At 32.4% G+C, this 22,252-nt stretch overlaps 1 long non-coding RNA gene across 1 annotated transcript; it reads left to right on the forward strand.

Moving 5' to 3' along the window:
* The first annotated feature begins 10,580 nt into the window (after positions 1-10,580).
* On the forward strand, positions 10,581-12,773 carry LOC145618394 (uncharacterized). The gene is made up of 4 exons (XR_014107913.1): positions 10,581-11,177; positions 11,330-11,625; positions 12,307-12,514; positions 12,618-12,773. It is a non-coding gene; the product is annotated as an uncharacterized LOC145618394 (long non-coding RNA).
* The last annotated feature ends 9,479 nt before the right edge of the window (positions 12,774-22,252 follow it).

Here is a 22,252-nt window from a genome sequence, read left to right on the forward strand (position 1 = left end):
ATTCTTGGGGCGTGTAACCTATCATTGGAAAGCTCTTCAAGTCTAGTTTCCAACGCAATTTGAATCGCTTCAATCCGATCTGTAGAACTCAAGTTATGATCAAAAGAGTGATCAAAGGTCTGTTTTGCCACTTTACAAACCTTCGTTTTTCTTCGTTTCTAACTAAAATTCATTTCCGTAAAGTACATAACGACCCTTGTGAATGCTATATTCATGTCTCATGCACATATTAATCAAAATCAACATCCACAAACATGGGATCTCCAATTAATAAACTCAATTCATCGGCTTCTACCCAAATATCATCATAATCAACTCCAAACACTACGAAAGCGTCCAAATGTCTATCAAATCACCTGAAACATTAAGAAAAACACAAACAGAGTGTAATGGAGTACAAAACAAACAACTTATGTATTTACGACCTAAAAAGCGACTAAAAGGCCTAAAAAGCAACTATAAACTTAGCATAAACGTGCCTATAAATCCTATATAAATGTGATTCATTACACGTGAAAGTAATGATATCAGCGGTAATTATTTTAGTTATATTTATTTATAGATTATTAAAAAAAAAAAATACATTGTCAATGTGAGAATCTATAATTTTTAAACTTGTCATCCTCCCAAACTTTAACAAATGTGGTCAATTATAAAAGCAACAATAAAATCAATAAATCTGTATTTTCTTAATTAGATACACTTGGAGGCAGGTCAGAGTTTATCAAATGCAACCTAGCTCGATCCAAAAAAAAAAAAAAGTCCAGTTATGAAAAGTTTTTTGGGTCATAAATTTAATTTTATGAATAAATCCAGTTACCATATAATCACAACAATGAACAAGGTTGGATAAAATTACATAATAAAATTAGATTTACTAATAGGCTATAGCTTAGCAATTTAAGTATATTATTATATGGTTTTATGTTTGAAACTATAAATAGTAAAATAAATCAAATAATAATAATAATAATAATAATAATAATAATAATAATAATAATAATAATAATAATAATAATAACAACAACTTAGAGTCTCATGAATATAATGATTCAAGAGTTTAATTTTATGTGCCCGTATGTTAAAAAACTACGAATAGTGATTAAATTATTTACAAAATAAAATAAAATTATCTTTTCACATTAAACATATACAAATATATTATTTTGACTAATGAAAAAAAAAATATTTTTAAATTGAAAAAACCAATTAGCACATAGGAAAAATTAACGAATGAGAGTTAAGAGTATAAATTCAAGTGCCACATAAAAACTATGAATAGTGATATAAAATTTAAATTATTTTTTTAAACAAATTATCTTTTAACAAGCATATTAATCAAAATATTGTCTAATTAAAAAAAATTATCTTTTTTAGAAAAGATTGTGAAAAACTACCTATTATAGTCCAGAATTTAAGAGAAACTACCTATAAAAAATGTTGTAATTGACTGTCTAACTTTTGAAAAATGTTGTAATTTACTACCTTGCGCCGGATTATGAAGTTTGACCAAAATAATCTGGCATTGACTTGGTCACGTGACACTTAGTGACCATCACGTGGGAAAATTGTGAGAAAATTTGGGAAAGAAAAAGGTCATTAAGTGTCAAGTGATGGTCATGTGACCAAGTCAACGTCGGAGAATTTTGGACAAACTCCTTCAAAATCCAGCGTAAGGTAGTAAATTACAACATTTTTCAAATTTTAGGTAGTCAATTACAACATATTTTTAATAGGTAGTTTCTCGCAAATTCTGGATTATAATTGGTAGTTTTTCACAAAATTTCCTTCATATTAACATTTGTTTTATATATTCTATTGCCGAAAAAAATTACGGTCAAAATAGTAAAAAAATCACACGTTAATTATTCCAGGATAGATTGATGAAATACTAATCAAATTATTTACATGTCAACATCCACTTTTGTGAAAATTTCATCATACACTCGAGTGTACCATGCGTATGGTACACCCGGTCAAACTACAAGGGAAGTAATTAATAAACGCGGTTAGAACATTATGTACAAATAAAGTACAAGACCAATACCAAAACAATTCTCTCCCTGGTTTAAGGGATTGATTTATGTTTATGGAATTGATTAATTATTGGCATTCCATATTACTTTTGGTAAACAATTTTTTTTTTTTTTTTGTTAAGAGAGAGAAATTGAGATGATATAGAGATAGAAATTAAACCACGGTAAATTTTGAATTTCGAAGTGATTCAATGTTATAACGGGGTTGATTTTATTGTTCCAGTGAATCCTTTAATCAAAAGATATAATTATTGACTAATTTGATATTGGAAGAGAAGGTTTTTTTTTCAATTTTTTTTTTCCTGTTATTTTCTGATGTTGAAGATAATGTTCTTCATATATTATGATGAATGTACTTTTATCATTTTTAGATCCATATACATTTTTGAATTGGAATGAAATTTGTTCTTTGAGTCTGAATTATATGTTCTTTACATTACAAACAATATTTAGGTATTTACAATAGATTAAACAACATCATGATGAAAAGTAACAAAAAATTATAAAAAAATTTATACATAAATCATTCCATTTAAAATAACTGACTTTAATTTTATGATTTACAAGTCTTATTATTATGTAACCGTGCATGGCACGGGGAAAAATCTAGTGATTGAAATAAAATAATTTGGAAAGTGAAATTTTAAATTTTGAAATTTGAAAAGAAAATTTTGAATTATTTTTATTTGAAAAATAATTTATATAAATAAAAAATTCCGAAAACTAAATATTTTGAAATGATTAGACATTATATGTATGTGTAAAAATCAATTATTAATTTTCTTTTACCTTTTTGAAAAAATGTTTCTTAGAAATAAACTGTGTGTTAAATATGGAAGAGAAAATATAGAGAGATGAGGGAAGATTGTTACGTTGTATTTCATATTTCATCTAGTACGGGATATATATAATGTACATTACCTAGGGTTCCATCAATGGATAAGACCCAATACCCAACTCTAGAATACTCTAGATTGTACATGGGATAATAGTCATCCATATTTAGATATTATCATAACACTCCCCCTTGGATGACTATATATTGAATAAAACAATAACTGACATTTACTACAAAACCCGTACAAAATAATACACTATAATGCGCATAAGATGCTGCCTCGTTAAAAACCTTACCAGGAAAACCCAGTGGGAAAAAACCATGGTTATAGAAAAAAGAGTGCAGCACGCATTAACTCCCCCTCATGACTACATCACTTGAGATCTTTAAGACGACGCAATCCAATGCCGTAAGCTAACTTTTTGAATGTTGCTGTCGGAAGAGCCTTAGTAAATAAGTCTGCTAAATTCTCACTTGAACGAATCTGCAATACATTTATATATATCTCCATTCTTCTGAAGATCATGAGTGAAGAAAAATTTGGGTAAGATGTGCTTTGTTATGTCGCCTTTGATGTATCCTTCCTTAAGTTGAGCAATACAAGCAGCGTTATCCTCATATAAAGTTGTTGGTGCCTCTTTCCCAGATGATAAACCACAAACTTCTTTTATATGTTGAACTACCGACCTTAACCATACACATTCACAACTAGCCTTGTGAATTGCTAAAATCTCATAATGATTGGAAGAAGTAGCTGCAATGGTTTGTTTCATGGAACGCCAAGAAATGGCAGTACCACCATATGTGAACACATATCCAGTTTGTGACCGACCATTATGAGGATCAGATAAATAACCTGCATCTGCAAAACCAATCAAATTTTCTTTGGACAACTTTGGGAAAAATAAACCCATATCCTTCGTACCTTGAAGGTAACGAAGTAAATGTTTAATCTCATTCCAATGCCTTCGGGTTGGACATGAATTAAACCTTGCTAATAAATTAAATGAAAATGATATATCAGGTCGTGTATGACTTGCAAGGTACATTAGTGCTCCAATTGCACTAAGATACGGTACTTCAGGACCAAGAATTTCTTCATCATTTTCCCGAGGTCGGAATGGATCTTTCTCTACTTCAAGTGATCTTACAACCATAGGGCTGCTCAATGGATGTGCTGTATCCAAAGAAAATCTTTTAAGAACCTTTTCTATGTATGTTGATTGATGCACAAGGATTCCATTCTCTAGGTGCTCTATTTGTAACCCCAAGTAGAATTTTGTCTTTCCTAGATCTTTCATTTCGAACTCTTTCTTTAAATAATTGACAGTCAATGAAATCTCTTCAGGAGTTCCAATGATATTCAAATCATCAACATACACTGCAATTATAACAAATCCTGATCCAAATTTCTTTATAAAAATACATGGGCTGATAGGATCATTCTTATAACCTTCTTTCAACAAATACTCACTTAGACGGTTATACCACATACGCCCAGATTGTTTCAATCCATAAAGAGATTTGTTCAATTTAATACAGAAATGTTCTCGAGAACTAGATTTTGCTGCTTCCGGCAGCTTGAATCCTTCTGGGAGCTTCATGTAAATGTCATTATCTAGTGGGCCATATAAATAAGCTGTGACTACATCCATCAAACGTAAGTCAAGTCCTTCTCTTATTGCCAGACTAATAAAAAATCTAAAAGTAGTTGCATCCACCACAGGAGAATATGTCTCCTCATAATCAATACCAGGTCTTTGTGAGAATCCTTGTGCAACTAAGCGCGCCTTATGTCTTACAACTTCACCCTTTTCATTTCTCTTTCGCACAAAGACCCATTTATATCCCACTGGCTTTACACCTTCAGGTGTACGGACTACAGGTCCGAATACTTCTCTTTTTCCAAGAGATTTTAATTCTGCTTCAATTGCTTCTTTCCATTTTGGCCAATCATTTCTTTGTCTACATTCTTCAATGGATTTTGGTTCATGATCCTCATTATTATCCATAACATCTAATGCTACATTGCATGCAAAAACATCATCGACGTCGATTTGATTCGGTTCCATGTAATTCCAGACATGATATAATTTATTGAAATTTCTTCATTATCAGGTACCTGAATTTCTTCTTGTATCATGTCTAAAGTCTCTTCTGGAGATCCTTCGAAAATTGTTTCTTCAATTTGATCATCATCAATCAATGCTCCTTTTCTTTTCCGAGGATTCTTATCTTTAGAACCTATTGGTCTTCCACGTTTCTGGCGTGGTTTAGACTCATTAGCAATTTTATTTTGTCCTTCCGGGACATCTATTTTAAATGGAGCATTAACAACTGGAATATGTGACTTGGTCGCTCTTTTTGGGTCAGCAAACGAGTCTGGCAATTGATTCGCTAAACTTTGTAAATGAATTATCTTTTGAACTTCCAGTTCACATTGTTTAGTTCGAGGATCAAGATAGGATAATGATAATTCATTCCATTTAATTTCATTTTCCAGCTCTCTCTTTTCTTCCCCTAATGTTGGGAAAAGTGACTCGTTAAAATGACAATCTGCAAAACGAGCCGTAAATAAATCCCCTGTTGTAGGCTCAAGATATTTAATTATTGACGGGGATTCAAACCCAACATATATCCCCAACCTCCTTTGAGGACCCATCTTAGTGCGTTGTGGTGGAGCTATTGGAACATAAACCGCACATCCAAAAATTCTTAGATGGGAAATATTTGGTTCCTGACCATAAACCAATTGTAATGGGGAGAACTTGTGATAACTTGTTGGCCTAATGCGAATTAGTGCTGTTGCATGTAATATAGCATGTCCCCAAGCAGAAATTGGGAGATTGGATTTCATAAGCAATGGTCTAGCAATTAACTGAATACGTTTTATTAATGACTCTGCTAGACCGTTTTGTGTATGAACATGTGCTACAGGATGTTCAACATTTATCCCAATGGACATGCAATAATCATTAAAAGCTTGAGATGTAAATTCACCAGCATTGTCAAGCCGAATAGTCTTAATGGGAGTATTTGGAAAATGTGCCCGTAACTTAATCAATTGGGCAAGTAATCTCGCAAACGGCAGGTTACGAGTTGATAACAAAGACACATGTGACCATCTAGTTGATGCATCAATTAAAACCATAAAATATCTAAATGGTCCACATGGGGGATGTATGGGCCCACAAATATCTCCTTGTATCCGTTCCAGAAAACTAATTGATTCAAAATTAATTTTAGCTAGTGATGGGCGAATAATCAACTTGCCTTCCAAGCAAGCAGCACATGAAAAATTATTATGAAGAATCTGCTGGCTCTTCAAAGAATGTCCACATGAATTCGTAATTATTTTTCGCATCATTATTGAACCGGGATGGCCTAACCGGTCATGCCAAACAACAAAATCATCAGTAAACTTCTGGTTTACTATAGCATGAGCCTCAATAGCATTGATTTTTGTGTAGTACAAACCACTAGAGAATGTAGGTAGTTTCTCCAAAACATGTTTTGAGCCTTGAGTTATATTTGTGATTTGAAGGAATTCGTTATTTTCTTCATTGTTTGTCTCAATATGATAACCATTGTTGCGAATATCCTTAAAACTTAATAAATTTCTTTGAGACAATGGGGAGTATAAAGCATCAATTATTTTAATTTTAGTTCCCCAAGGCAATTTTATAGTGGCTCTTCCGGAGCCCTCGATGATATTTGTACTACCCGATATGGTACTAACATTAATCCTTTTCATCATCAAATGAGAGAAATATTTTTTATTTTTAAGTATTGTATGTGTAGTTGCACTGTCAGCAAGACATAATTCTTCACCATTCATAGCAAATTGAACTTGAGTAATATCCATGTTCTTCATGAAATAAATACATGTCAAAATATTAAGCATAAAAATAAAGATGATAAAACAATTAAATCAATAAAAACACTCAAATAGTTCATAAATTTATGAAGCAAAAATCCTTATTACAACGAAAGAAATAAACTTAAGTAAATCACTAGAATAAGCAAACATAAGTCTAATACTTAAAACTGACATAAAACAATATAATTTTAATTATTCCCTTCTGGGGCAGTGAAGAAATCAGCAACTTCTAAATGAGTTGTATTGCCAAAATCAAAATTATTCCCTTCCGGGGAAGTGAGGAAATCATCAACATCAAATTGATTGGCATTGCCAAAATCAAAATCACCTTCACCATCTTCAAGAACAAGGTTTGCCTCAACTTTCTTTCCTTTCTTCAATGATTCTTGGTAAAGTTCAATAAGATGCTTTGGATTTCTACAAACCCGAGACCAATGACCTTTTCCTCTACAACGGTAACATATATTGGTATCACTTTTCTCTTTATCATCCCTACGTTCCCATCACTTCTGGTGGGAATGTGAGTTTGTGAAATGACCTCCACGACTTCTACCATATCCACGTCCACGACCCCGGCCGCGCCACTGGCCACGACCACGACCTCTACCTTGACCACTACTGCTGGAATGGTCTCTGCTTTTAGTTTCTTTCCCGTTATGGGTTGTCACATTCGCTTCAGGGAATGGAGTAGAGCCAGTAGGACGTGATTCATGATTTTTCATTAATAGCTCGTTATTTTGCTCAGCCACAAGAAGACAAGATATTAATTCAGAATATTTCTTAAAACCTTTTTCTCTATATTGTGTCTGCAGGACAATATTATTAGCATGGAAAGTGGAGTATGTCTTTTCAAGCATTTTTGCATCAGTAATATTTTCTCCACATAATTTCAATTGAGAAGTTATTTTAAACATAGCTGAGTTATATTCACTAACAGATTTAAAATCTTGCAATCTCAAATTCAACCATTCGTAACGAGCTCTAGGGAGTATCACTGTTTTTTGGTGGTCATACCTTTCCTTTAGATTACTCCAAAGGATTTGTGGGTCTTTCACAGTTAAATATTCATTTTTGAGCCCTTCATGGAGGTGATGGCGAAGAAAAATCATGGCTTTAGCCTTATCTTGAGGTGTTGCCTTTATTAGCCTCTTTGATTGTTTCACCAAGCCCTTTAGCATCTAGGTGTATTTCAGCATCTAACACCCATGATAAATAATTCTTTCCGGTAATATCAAGGGCCACAAATTCAAGTTTGGCAAGATTCGACATTATTCACTATATAAAATAACATTAAAAAAAAATAAGTATATATAAATAGTATCCAAAATATGTACTAAACGTTATTATAATCATGCATAAATAAACCTGATACAATTCATGCATAAATAAGAACGAAATAGAATATGAGAACGTTAGCATGGAGAAAAATAAGAATGGAACCTTAAATTATATATCATGCCCTGTATTCGTTATATATGTTGATATTCCAATAAATAAGCATCAAAAGTAGATAATTAAATGTTAAATTATAATTGTTATGGGCTGCAATCATACTTACATGATAATAATAATATGGGATTCTAGATAAATGTTTGGTAATCCTACTCAGTTGACTAGCAATGGTGCTGATAACGTGTTAAATATGGAAGAGAAAATATAGAGAGATGAGGGAAGATTGTTACGTTGTATTTCATATTTCATCTAGTACGGGATTGTAGACACCCATTTGTGTCTCCCCAAAAACCAAACCCGGTGATGAGTACCTTTCGCGTCGAATCATAATCGAATGAAGCGAAAGTGTGGAAAGTCTAGTGTTGCGGACAGTTTTAATTTCTTTTCTCTTCTCTCTGTTTTTAAAAACTTGTTTTAAGAAAACAGTCAATCTATCTTGGTTGGTCCATGATATGGGTCCAATAATAGTGTAGTTGGATGGGGCTTGACAAGAGCTTTCCAACGATATATTATAAGCCCAATTCCAATTAATATTGAGGAAGTTATGGCCAATTTACTAAACTGGGTCCGATTTGAGCCTTATATGCGGCCCAATGATCTAGGGGAGGGCCTAATATGATTTATCATTTCTAATGCAATTAGGAATGGTTTTAGTCTTCTAGATTCTTCTAGAAGGTTCTTTTCATTCCTAATTCAATTAGCATTGATAAATTGACTTTCGTTGACTTTTCAGAGTTTCAATTAAAATCAAAGAGCATTTTTAAGGAAAATATACGATTTTATCCTCCTGTACGGCAAAATTTATCTGATTTTAGAAAACGCGCCAAAAAGGGATTGGCGCCTAAATCCAGGCATTGGCGCCTGGCGCTGACGTTGGCGCCTGGCGCTAATGGCCAATTCCTGGCGCCAATCTCGTTTTGCGTGCGCCAGACTCTGTTTTGTTAATTTTATCTTTTTTGCTAATTTTCTCTATAAATTACGTATTAAAAACTTTGTTTTCATTCACCAATTCTCATCAACATTCATCTATATTCACCTACAATAATCAGTTTTCAATTCTCATTCTCTTCTAATTCATTCATTCATCTCTCTCTCTCTTTCTTTTTCTAAACTTGCTTTTACAAACAAAATTTCGCATTCACAAGATCTAGAAACACCTAGCCAAATTCGAAGTTGCCTTCGCCCTAGACGTGAAAGGTTTAATTTCTGAGGGTTTGGTCCCAAATCTCTCCTTCAATTATTTAATTTAATTGTTTGTTTTATTATTTTCCTTGAAGTTACTAACATGTGTATTTTGTTATTAGAAAGAGGTACGAGGCATCAAAGTAAGTGCTTAATGGTTTTTATTGATGTTATGATGTAGAAATCATGTTTATATTGTTATTATGATATTCCTAGTATCATGTCTAGGGTAATTTTAATATTAAATATAATTGTTACGATGCTTCCTATTCTCTTCCTAATATTTATGATTGTTAGTATCATGTTAGGGTTAAAGATTTGATTTTTATTGCTTAGTGACATGCTAGGGTTTGTTATTAATCTTGTTAGTATCATGCCTAGGATCTTGCTATGCTTTAATATTAACATGAACATGATCATGATTATGATGATTATAATTTATGATGATTATGAATGTTATTATTATTATTTTGATGATTATTATTTTAATATGACGATTATTATTATGATTATTATTTTTATGATTATTATTATCTTGATGATGATTATAATTTTATTGTCATGATATTTATTATTATTGTGTTGCTTGATGCTTATTTATTGCTTGATCACACCTTTTATGCATGTTTAAAAGGAATTTTGTACTTGTAATCACGCTTAATGAGATAATTAATAATCTTGTTAGGGTTAGTTTGATTATAATTCAAGTGATCGCCAATAATAGATTTATTTGTGCATTAATATTCAACCAACATAGATAAACAGGTTTAGGGTTAATCCTATTGATTGCATGTTAATTAAAAAGCGCACATGAATACGATCAGAATAAAGTAGAGGCCTATTATTAGGGCAGGTTCAATCTCTTTTAGGTTGGATTTGTACCTTCATACCCGAACCCTATTTTGGTTCTAGACCTTATGGAGTTGACGATCTCATGGATCGTTAAGGGGTGTAACCTTCACCTCGTGAACGGTTTAAAAATTCCAAAAACTAGTTGGCGACTCTTTTGCTCTATCTTCTTCCCCTTTGGACGCCACCCACTAGTAGAAAAATGTACATTTGCGTCGCCATATTTGCGTCACTCATTCTAAGGAGCGAAGCAAATGTTTATTTTTACCATCCTTTTAAGTTATTTGCGTCGCATGTTATTCAAGAAGCGACGCAAAACTCAAGTGCATTTCAGCTTTCTCTCATTTGCGTCGCTCTTATTTATTAAAGCGACGCAATTAATAAACTTATTTGCGTCACTCATTTGTTAACAAGCGACGCAAATAAGTGATTAAGTAAATTGCGTCACGCTTTTACTACATGAGCGACGCATATGAGCTGTGTACAATATCATAAATAAGGTTATTTGCGTCGCTTTTTTATAATAAAGTGACGCAAATAACTCTTTTGGCTTTAGGTTTTCTGCGTTTTTTTTACCTTCGCCTACATTCACTAATCAAAAAGAAAAAAAACAAGAGTTCTTCAATTCCAGTGAATTTCTACAGCAAAACACCCACAAATTCGTCTCTGAAACCCAACAAATTAGGCCAAAAAACTGCGATTCCCCAGCAAATTTAACATCTAAATTAAAATTGCAGTCAAGTTGAAGCAAATCCGAGCAATTTCGAGCAAAAATTTAGACCAAAAACCCCAAGAAATTTGAACCCTTAAACCCGGAAAAATTGATTGTTTCCGACCAAAAATCCCCCATTTCGAGCAAAAAATCAACTCAAACGCGTTTCGGAATGATAGGTTTGATCCTCAGTCGTATGTTCAGTCCAAATGCTCTCTTAATGAGAAGGTAATTTGATTTTTGTGCTTAATTTGTGTTTAAGTTCTTTAATTTTGTTCTTAATTTGTGTTCATTTCTGTTGAAATTAAAATTTCGATCGAGTTTGTCAGAAATTGTGATTTTCTTGTTTTTATTTATTGTTGATTATTTGAAATTTACAGCAAAACACCCACAAATTCGTCTCTGAAATCCAACAAATTAGGCCAAAAAACCGCGATTCCCCAGCAAATTTAACATCTAAATTAAAATTGCAGTCAAGTTGAAGCAAATCCGAGCAATTTCGAGCAAAAATTTAGACCAAAAACCCCAAGAAATTCAAACCCTTAAACCCAGAAAAATTGATTTTTTCCGACCAAAAATCCCCCATTTCGAGCAAAAAATCAACTCAAACGCGTTTCGGAATGATAGGTTTGATCCTCAGTCGTATGTTCAGTCCAAATGCTCTCTTAATGAGAAGGTAATTTGATTTTGTGCTTAATTTGTGTTTAAGTTCTTTAATTTTGTTCTTAATTTGTGTTCATTTATGTTGAAATTAAAATTTCGAGTTTGTCAGAAATTGTGATTTTCTTGTTTTTATTTATTGTTGATTATTTGAAATTAGAAGAAAGAGAGGAATTTTAATTTATTTTCAATTAATTTTTAGTTGATAATGAAGAATGAACAAATGATAGAATGATGATTGATGGATAGTCTAAATATAGGAGGAGTGCCGAATTGCCGAATTTAGTAGGCTTATTGTTGAGATTATTGGATGGGAAGGGGGGGGGGGGGGGGGGGGGGGGCTTATCATCTCCTTCAACTTCTTTGTTTCTCCGGTAATCATAATTTGCTATTGTACATGCACACCAGTCTTTTTCTTTTTCAGTTACACTGCAGTCTTTTCATGTAATTTTATCCTGTTGGTAAAATATGTTAGGCAACTTCATTCATATAAAACTGCTGTATTCCTGCATGATTCTGTAACTCTAAACCCAACTTTACCACAAGCAAACAGTTATATTGTTGAAACTTTTCAATCAACACACTTTGTATATGTAGTTGTAGCCCTTGCGAGTTTCCACTTTAATCATTTTATAAAAATTCTTTTCATGCTAATTGCTGACATATATTTTACATCTGTTACTCATTGCAAGATCAGGCATCATGTATGTATTTCTTTTAAGGCTTTTCTGGTCTGATACATGGGACTAGTCTTCCAAGGTTCTCATCACTTAATAATATTAGTATAAGATCTAAATTCCATGTAGTGTCCTCAACAATTGGGTTGACGTGAGTGTGGCTACTACGTCATGCGTTATATGTACGAAATACTTGAACATCACCATAGCAGTGAGGATCTTATTCAGGTATGAGTTGTCAAATATTTCATTTTTGTTTGATAAATACAATTTGATGTTAGCTACAATCTTGAATTAAAACTTTCCTCTTGTATATTTGTTGTGTTGATAGGATTTTTCAAGAACTACACCGTACACCAAGGAGGAGATAAATGAGATTCGAGATATTTGGGCAGAGTATTTTATATGTAATGTTGAACTTTAGATTTACACTTAGCGCATGTTGGACTCTTGTTTTGGATTATAGGCTTGAAATGAATGAATTTGGTTAATTGGTGTTGGGATGATAAGTATAATGTCTATGATATTGAGATGTAATTTATTGGACAGGTTGTTAATATAATGTCGTCATTCCCAATTTTATGGGTAGGCCAAATTACAAAGGAGACTCTGCCGAAATTTACATTTGCATTATTCAATAATATTGCATTTTAATTTCAATTATATTAGCGTTAGCATATTACTTTATACCACTAGTAAGGAAAACAGGTACTACAAACATATACAAGGCAATTATTATAATTATAAAAAAAAAAAAAAAATTCACCTCATTTGCGTCACTCATTAAACAAACAAGTGACGCAAATACAGCAATTTTGTATTGTCTACTCAGTCATTTGCGTCACTCCTATATAAACAAGTGACGCAAATAACAAATAAGAAGTTTATTAGAAGAGTCATTTGCGTCGCTCTTTTATAGAGGAGTGACGCAAATAACAAAAAAGAAGTTTATCATAAGAGTCATTTGCGTCGCTCCTTTATAAAAGAGTGACGCAAATAAGAGTCATTTGCGTCGCTCCTTTATAAAGGAGCGACGCAAATAACAAAAAAAAAGTTTATCAGAAGAGTCATTTGCGTCGCTCCTTTATAAAGGAGCGACGCAAATAACAAAAAAAAAGTTTATCAGAAGAGTCATTTGCGTCGCTCCTTTATAAAGGAGCGATGCAAATGACTTAAAAGTCATTTGCGTCGCGAGCAGTTGCGTCGCTCATAGAAGCAACGCAAATACACTATATATGAGCGACGCAAATGAGCCTTTTTCTACTAGTGACCGTACTTTAGTGTATGATCACAGTGGGGTTCAAACTAGGGGATTAACGCTTGAAATTTATTCCCTACAGGGATATATATAATGTACATTACCTAAGGTTCCATCAATGGATAAGACCCAATACCCAAATCTAGAATATTCTAGATTGTACATGGGATAATAGTCATCCATATTTAGATATTATCATAACACTGTGTTTTTTTTTTTTTTTTAATTTTAATGTTGTATTCTTTTATAAATTCATAATGTTCTTTACGATTATAAGTGATGTTCTTTCAAGTTAATTCGGGTGTACCGACCATTCGTATGGTACATCCAGGTGCACAAACCACCTATTGCCACTTTTGTCATTGTATGGTGCCAAGCAACATTTGATCTCCTTTATAACTAGCATTGATGATAGCACGTTTGATAGCTAAATAGCCCAATTTTCAGCTTTTAAAAAGCACAAATAAGTAAAAGGACTTTTTTTGGGTAAGTTTTCTACTTCATCCTTTTTTAGGTTGTAAGTCTGTTTTTTGCTTCGTATTTTTTAGTCAAATAAAAACAAGTTGCAACAAATTAAACACGTACATTTACTCTCAAGCTCATATGTTCCACTCACAAATTACATCCGAATTAATTAAGTTGCCGTAACTAACTCGTTTACATCAAAGAGGGTTTTCTCGGATCGACACCGCGTTAAAGGACACTTTCGAATTGTCCAAACAACTCATCAACCAATCCATATAGCTTGACTTATGCCCAACTAAACTTGTGATAGATCCGACCTTCATACGACGTGCTTGTCTAACCTAAAACAAAACTTGTAATAGCTGTAAATTGTTCATCATCATTTATTTGGAGTAATTGAAAGGAAAAAAAAAAATGAAGTGGTAAATAAAGGAAATTTACGTAGTAATTAAAGTAAGTGGTGCATGGATAACCGGCCAACAATAGTATGGTGCGCGCTTTTAATCGAGAAACCGTTGGAATTTCGTGTCATCTAAAAAGGAAATTGTTAGACTTCTGACTATACCACTTATGTCACTCTCAATCCAATTGTTTCGAGTTAAGCACACAATTAGGTACTCAATTCTGTAAAATTTCACCTTTTAGGTACTCAATTCTTTTTACTTTGCTTTTGGGTACCGAGTTAAGATTCAAGCCAAAAAAATTAAATCAGCCAAAGAATTGAGTACCTTGGGTTAAAGAATTTAGTACCCTTAGTTAAGTATGTGGGCCCCACCCGATTAAAAAATTAATAATTATAAAAAAAAAAAAAAAAAAAAAAAAATGCTCTTCTGGAACTTTGCTGCACACTTCATTCTCGAAGAACAAAGCTTTCTTTGTGCTCGAATCTGGTGAAAACGACACCAAAACCGCCATTTTTTTGAGGTAAGCTCAATTTCTCATCATTTATGTTGTGAATTTGATATAAATTTTAGATTTTTTGCCCATTTGATGATGTAATTTGCGACATAGGGTTTTCGAATTTTGGGGTTTTTTTGTCCTTGGACCCCTTCTTTTGTTAAGATGTTAAAATACGGTGAATAAGAAAGAACACTGGATTGAAGACAGGAACATTGAAGCTTAGATATAATTTTTTATATGCTTCAGCTTAGTGTGTGGAGGGGGGGGTGTATCTTCAATGAAACTGGCAATTAAATTGATTAGAATATAGTATTTTCCAAGTCTTTGAAGTGATCAGGAAGAAATATGACTCAAAGTTATGTGATTATTGAACCTGATAGTATTGAGGACTGAGGAGACAGATATGCTCATAGCAGGGGATAGATAAAGGGCAAGCAATGGAAAAAGTTGTATAAAAAGTGAAATACGGAGTACATTTCTAAAAACTAGAAGAGCTTAACGAATTTAATTCGCATCACATATACTGCACTCAAACTTAAAAACCCCTAGAAAATAGAGAACAAAATTAGGGATTGAAATGGGGTAAAAATTACAAACATAATGAAATAATTACTCGTTAAATTTCCACCTTGTATGAAAGAGAGAGATGAGCAATTGAGCATGTTTTTTTTTTTTTTTTTTTATTTTTATAATTATTAATTTTTTAATCGGGTGGGGCCCACATATTTAACTAAGGGTACTAAATTCTTTAACCCAAGGTACTCAATTCTTTGGCTGATTTAATTTTTTTTGGCTTGAATCTTAACTCGGTACCCAAAAACAAAGTAAAAAGAATTGAGTACCTAAAAGGTGAAATTTTAAAGAATTGAGTACCTAATTGTGTGCTTAACTGTTTCTTAGACTACTACGTGTCGATTTTTTATTTGATTTCATGCATTACTCTTTTTTTGTATGCTAATTGCTGAAAAAACTATTCCCTCATTTCCTATTCGTCAACGCAAAACTGAAAGGGTATATAAACCGATTATGAAAGCAAAGGGTAAGGGCCTATTCTCTTACGTTGAAATTCAGTTCAGTTCAGTTCAGCTCCTAATTTCCTTCTCTTATAAAATATTCAGTTCAGTTCAGTTCAGTTCAGCTCAGCTCAGTTCAGCTCAGTTCAGTTCAGTTCAGCTCAATTCAGTTCAGTTCAGCTCAATTCAGTTCAGTCAATGAGAACAGACTCTAATATTATATTTGGGCCCTATTGGCCATGGGCCCTAGGGCATGACACTCCTCGCCTACCGTCGTCATCATGTAAAAAGACACCATTTAACAAGACATTTTTTACATCAAGTTGAGGAATTGACCATTTTTTAGCCAATGCAAGACTAAGTTTTGTACGAATAATTGCCGGTTTATCCATTGGACTAAACGTCTCATCACAATCCACTCCTAGTCTCCTACCTCTTCACAAACAAGACGAGCTTTGTGCCTTTTTTAGGTCACCATTAAACTTGTATTTATGTTTAAAAAGCCACATACAATTTACAACATTCACCCACGCATACTTAGGCACCAAATCCCACGTCCTTGTTTTAATCAAAGCATTGTACTTGTCATGCATAGCCGCATTCCAAATAGGGTCCAGAAGAGCTAGCTTGTGAGACTTTGGTAATGGAGGAGCAGAGCTTTGAGTTATTCTTAGGGTCAACAAAGTTATACTTGGGATTCGGTTTGTATATGCCTTAGCTCGTTGACTACGAGTGATGGGGGGTGTTGAAGGAGGAGGGCGAGTTGGTTGTAGAGGTGGAATACCATTGAGTGGTGGTGGTGTGTATATGAAGGAGGAGGAGAAGCGAATTGTTGGACAGAGGCCGGGGATAATTGTTACTATGTTAGAGGACAAATTTAACCAAAAGCTTAATCGGATGGTTGAAGCTCATGATTGATTTATATACTCTATCAAAAACTTTAACTGATAATATATTTTATTAATAATAATTATAAATTATAAAATGTTATTAGTTGTAGAATATTATATATTGAGATGATTTTACTCCATAACAAACACTCATATGAGTATATGTTTATGTTTGATCTTATGCATAAATTATAAATATTGGTCAAATAAAGTGGTGTATGTGGATAGTAAAAAAAATCAAAATGGAACATTAAAAAAAATACGAAAAAGCTAAGAGTGCATAAATTAGTATTGGCTAACATACAACATACCGAGCAATTCTCCCTTTACCTCTCTTCTTCGGTCTCCTCTCTCTTAATTCTGGCAAAGAAGAGAAAGAGAAAGAGGGAGGAGAAGGAGAAGGAGAGAGAGAAAGAGGGTGGAGAGAAAGAGAAGAGGAGAGGTGAGAAAGAAGGAGGAGGGCGGAGAGAGAAAGAAAACATGAAATAAGGGAAGGGGATGGTTTAGGTTAAGAGGGTAGGTTTTTTTTATTAACTACTTTCCGACGAAAGTGACTAATATTCCGACGAATTCCGTCAAAAATTTTCGACGAAAACCATCCATCGAAGAATCAATTTCAATAATGTTTCCAACAGAAAATTGTGTCCGTCGGAAATCGGCCTATTTCTAGTAGTGAATGTACTCATTTACTTTTTTTCCTCATATTTTTAAATACCGTGAAAAAATACAAGCAAGAACTATAAACTGGGACGAAAGAGGTAAGACTAATTAACACAAAAAATATATATTTCTTTCAAAAAAAAAAAAACACAAAAAATATACTCAGTAGTAAAAATTAGGGGTGAGCATGAGACGGACACCCGTATCGTTAGTACTAACGGTTTGGGTATCCGATAACCAAAATCACTAAAAGTGATATCCATAAACCGAACCGATAAGTTCGGTACCTTGATTTTCGAATCGGTTATCGGGTACCCAATAAGATATCCAATAATGATAAATAAAGTAAGTAATGTAATTATTATGATATCATTTAACACTAATTAACAGCAATACTATATGATCTTGCACCAAATTATTAATAATATTACTATTCATTGATATTATAAAGTGATTATGAAGTAAAGTAAGAGTTTAGATTAAAAAAAAGATTTAAGTACAAGAAAAAAAAAAGTTTATCGAATTGGAGCGGATAATCGTTAATTTTAAAATGATATACAATAGTCATACCCAATAACAAATTATCAGAATGGGTACCCAAACTATTATACTCCCTCCGTCCCTAAATTACATTCCTCCTTTTTATTTTTGGTATTCCAAAATTACATTCCTCCTTTCTATTTTTGGTAAGTTTTTTTTAGTAAATCAACTCTTTTTTTCTGTTTTATATTTAATGCATTCTCACTCATCCTTACCTAATCTCACTCATAATTCTTGTGCCAAATTACAATGAATATGATTGGTTAAAAATTTTCAATTAGGAGCATGTGATTGGTCCTTTTTTGTTTTTTTGCAAAGGATTGATGACATGTCATAAATAATAATTAATCTATCTTTGTATTTCCCATTGCATTATCTAATTATTGTTATTTATCTTATTCTTTCCTCCTTAATTCCCGTGTAAATTTCCAAAGAGGAATGTAATTTAGGAACGGAGGGAGTAATTATCGGAACGATCACGGAACCTATTTTCGAGTAGTTTTGCTCGTCCTATCTAAAAATTACTCCAAATTAAGAGTAAAAAATAACCGAATGTGTTAAAAGGTGCGAGTCACGAGGTATAGATGATCTTTGTCTAAGATGTCCGTACATTGTGATCCGTACTGAAGACAGGTGTCGAGTTTGGAAAAGACAGTATTAATATCAACTCAACTACTAGGCTAGGCGCCTAGGCATAGTTTATTTATTTTATTTTTTTAAAAAAAAATAAATACAGTACTCCGTAGTTATTGCTTTTATGCGGAGTTTGGACGGAATAATATACTTGATGAGGAACATTATTAACAGGACCAAGATTAGGAAATTAAACCTACCAAGCCACACTCTACTATTTCTAAAGTAAAATGAAAGTTGGCCTAGAGGTGGTTAACACTTAATGGATTATTACTAACCCTGTTTAATTTGTTTGTATCGCGGTTTTAGGTTAGACGTCTGACTTATTTTATTTTACCTATTGTTAAATATGGGTTTGACATTACCTGCGACTAAGAGAGGGAGTCCACCTTATACGTTTAAAGAGATTTCATCTCGAAACCACAAGATAATAGAAAAAACAGTTGCTCGGCGTAATGTACTACACCCGCCACCAAAAGAGAAAATCTACACTAGTAGAAAATATCAAAAAGACACCCCCTAATTGCCAAACCGGTGGCAAAAATGGGCTACAAAATTGGAGGGAAGTTGAACCAGAATAAAAGGCACCGGTTCACTTCAAACCGGTGACAAAAACATAAAGGTCACCGGTTTGAACCGGTGCCCTTGTGAACCGGCCCTTATAATTATTAAAAAAAAAAGCGGCCCTCTCTCTCCCTATTTCTTCTCAGCCCCAACCCTAATTCATTCTAGCTCCTCCTCCTTCCTTCTCCTGCTCCTCGATCTCCTCCTTCTCTTTCTCTATCTTTCTCTTTCTCGATCTCCTTCTCCGTCACCTCCTTCTCCACCACGAAGACCAACACTTTCACCACCACGAAGTCCTACCTCCTTCTTTCTTTGATTCGAAGACCAACACTTTCACCCCCACGAAGTCCATTTTAATCGAAGACCACCACATGCAACACCATTTTAATCGAAGACCACCACCAATTCGAGGTTTAATCGATTTTATTCGGTTTTATTTTTTATATTTTTTTTTTGGGTTTTTGTTTTAATCGGTTTTTTTATTTTTTTTTTAATTTTTTTTTTAATTTTTTTATGTTAATCCATTTTAATTCGTTTTTTTTTATTTTCTGTTTATTTTTTTTAGTTTAATCGAAGTTTTTTTTTTTTTTTTTTTTTTTTTTTTTATGTTAATCGATTTTATTTCGTTTTTGTTTTTTATTTTTTAGGTTTTTGTCTTAATCGATTTTTTATTTTATTTAAGTGATTTTAATTTTTTTTTATTTTAATCGATTTTATTTCGTTTTTGTTTTTTATTTTTTGGCCTTTTGTTTTTATTGATTTTTTAATCGATTTTTGTTTTATTTTAATCGATTTTTGTTTTTATTTTCTGGATTTTTTTCTTTATTTTACACGATTTCTTTGTTTTCTGGGCTTTTGTTCTTGTTTTTCTTTTTTTAATCGATTTTTATTTTTATTTTCTGGGTGTTTAACTGATTTTTTTATTATTTTTTTATTTTCTAGGTGTTTCGATTAATTCTTTTAATCGATTTTTTTGTTGTTGTAATTTGTGCAGGTATATTGATGCAAGAATCAAGATGCAAGTATATATTAATTTAGATGTTGTATTGGGGTATTTTTGATTGTGATGTTGTAAATTTTTTTTGTTTGATTTGTACTGTAATTTTTTTTTTATTTATACTGTATTTTTTTTTATTTATATGTTGTAATTGATCTATATTGATTGATATTCGATTTACATTCTGTGTTCGATTTACATTATGTGTTCTATGTATATTAATCTCTACAATAAAATTACTAGATTAATATACTTTAATACCAAATACCCAAAGAATTTTATGTGTAACCAAATACCAATAATTTAAAAAAAAAAAAAGAATTAATATTTTGGGGATTTTTGGCACCGGTTAACCAGTGCCAAAAGCAATAAAAAAATTTTTTGGGGTTATTTTTGGCACCGGTTAACCGATGCCAATAATCATTTTTGCCACCGGTTTGAACCGGTGGCTTTTCACCCAAGTAATTGGCACCCTCCACATTGGCACCGGTTCAAACCGGTGACATTGAGGGGTTTTGAACCGGTGCCAATTACGTTTTTTCACCTAGTGCTATTTCACAAGTCTAAGGATGTTTCATCCCAAAATGATCAATTGATCATATGGCAATAACAAGAGACCAGAGGAATAACCCTTTATAAAGCCTTATAAAGTGTTTAAGTATTTCAACTTTTATTAAAATGGAACACTTAGCTTACGTATATTCTTTTAAAAAGATATACATCAATACCTCTTTTTACATAAGGTATAGGATTTGATACCAAAAGAATACTTCATAACCTTATCAGTGTATATTATCTTACAAAAAATATCAGTGTTTAATAAGAGAGGGGTGCTATTCATTAAAAAAAAAAAATCAGTATATGCATAAAAAATGCTTGATTCAAAAAGTTAAAATTACATTTATGTCTATTAATAAAGAAAAATGACTATTAGTAACCTCCCTCATTAAGAAAGATCAGCTTCTACCATTAAACAAGCAAAAATGTATAACAATTATTAGTACTAACTAATTAAGATACTCGTATTATTTATTTATTTTAGGAAACTAATAATGAAGAAATATAAGGAAAGAAGAAATGAGTATTAAAAATTCGAAATGTCGTACCACGAGGAAGCACCTCGCACATCATGCAAATTGGGAAAACATCATGCAATTTGGGAAATAAAAATTCAAATCTCAAAGATTTGAGAAGGTGTTGATAAGTATTGATCGGAGGAGGGAGTACTTCATTTATGAATTCTCCTGGTGAAGATAATGAAACAATAGTTACGTTGAAGGAGTTGCACATAGCTAGGGTGATTTTAATTACTCCGTCCGTCTCTTAATTAGATTTCTATTTCTATTATTTATTCATTACATAATAAAGAGAAGTAGGAATCTAATTAAGGGGTGGAGGGAGTAGTAATAATTAAATCGATTTAGATATTTACAAATATTGGGAATAATCAGCATATAAAACTTGCAAACTTGCATGGTTAAAAATTTTAACTATGATCTTTTATTGTAAAAGTATTTTTTATATATAGTCAATTATAATTTTCATGATGATCATCAGCTATTCACCATGCACACATTTTTATATTTTAAATTAATCGGTCAAATTCATTAGTCTATGTCCTATTGTTTTTTCCTTCTTGTGTACCCTTCTCTTAATTGACATTCAATTATCTCACCTGCAAGGCCACAACTATATAGCAACAAATATACAACGAGGAGATTATTATGAGCTAACAAACGAAATTGCAAGTGGTATAACTTAAACTCTTAAAGAGTACATCAATCAAACATACTCGTGAATTTATATCAAGGAAAAAAAAAAAAAAAAAAAAACTCATGAATTTATAATAAATTTCTAAATTTAATTTATTATATGAAATACGGGGCGTGTTCTAGCTTTTAAGTAGCTTTTAGTGGTTTGGCCAATTCAAACCACTACTTAACAAAAAAGTGAGTGTTTGACAAAATAGTGGTTATGGTAGCTTTTAGTGGTGGAGGTAGCTTTTATGAAAAGTTAGAAAGATTAGCTTTTGAAATTACAGGTAGC

Source organism: Chenopodium album, chromosome 1, assembly GCF_948465745.1.
Source record: "Chenopodium album chromosome 1, dcCheAlbu1.1, whole genome shotgun sequence".
NCBI classification, from domain to species: Eukaryota; Viridiplantae; Streptophyta; class Magnoliopsida; order Caryophyllales; family Amaranthaceae; genus Chenopodium; species Chenopodium album.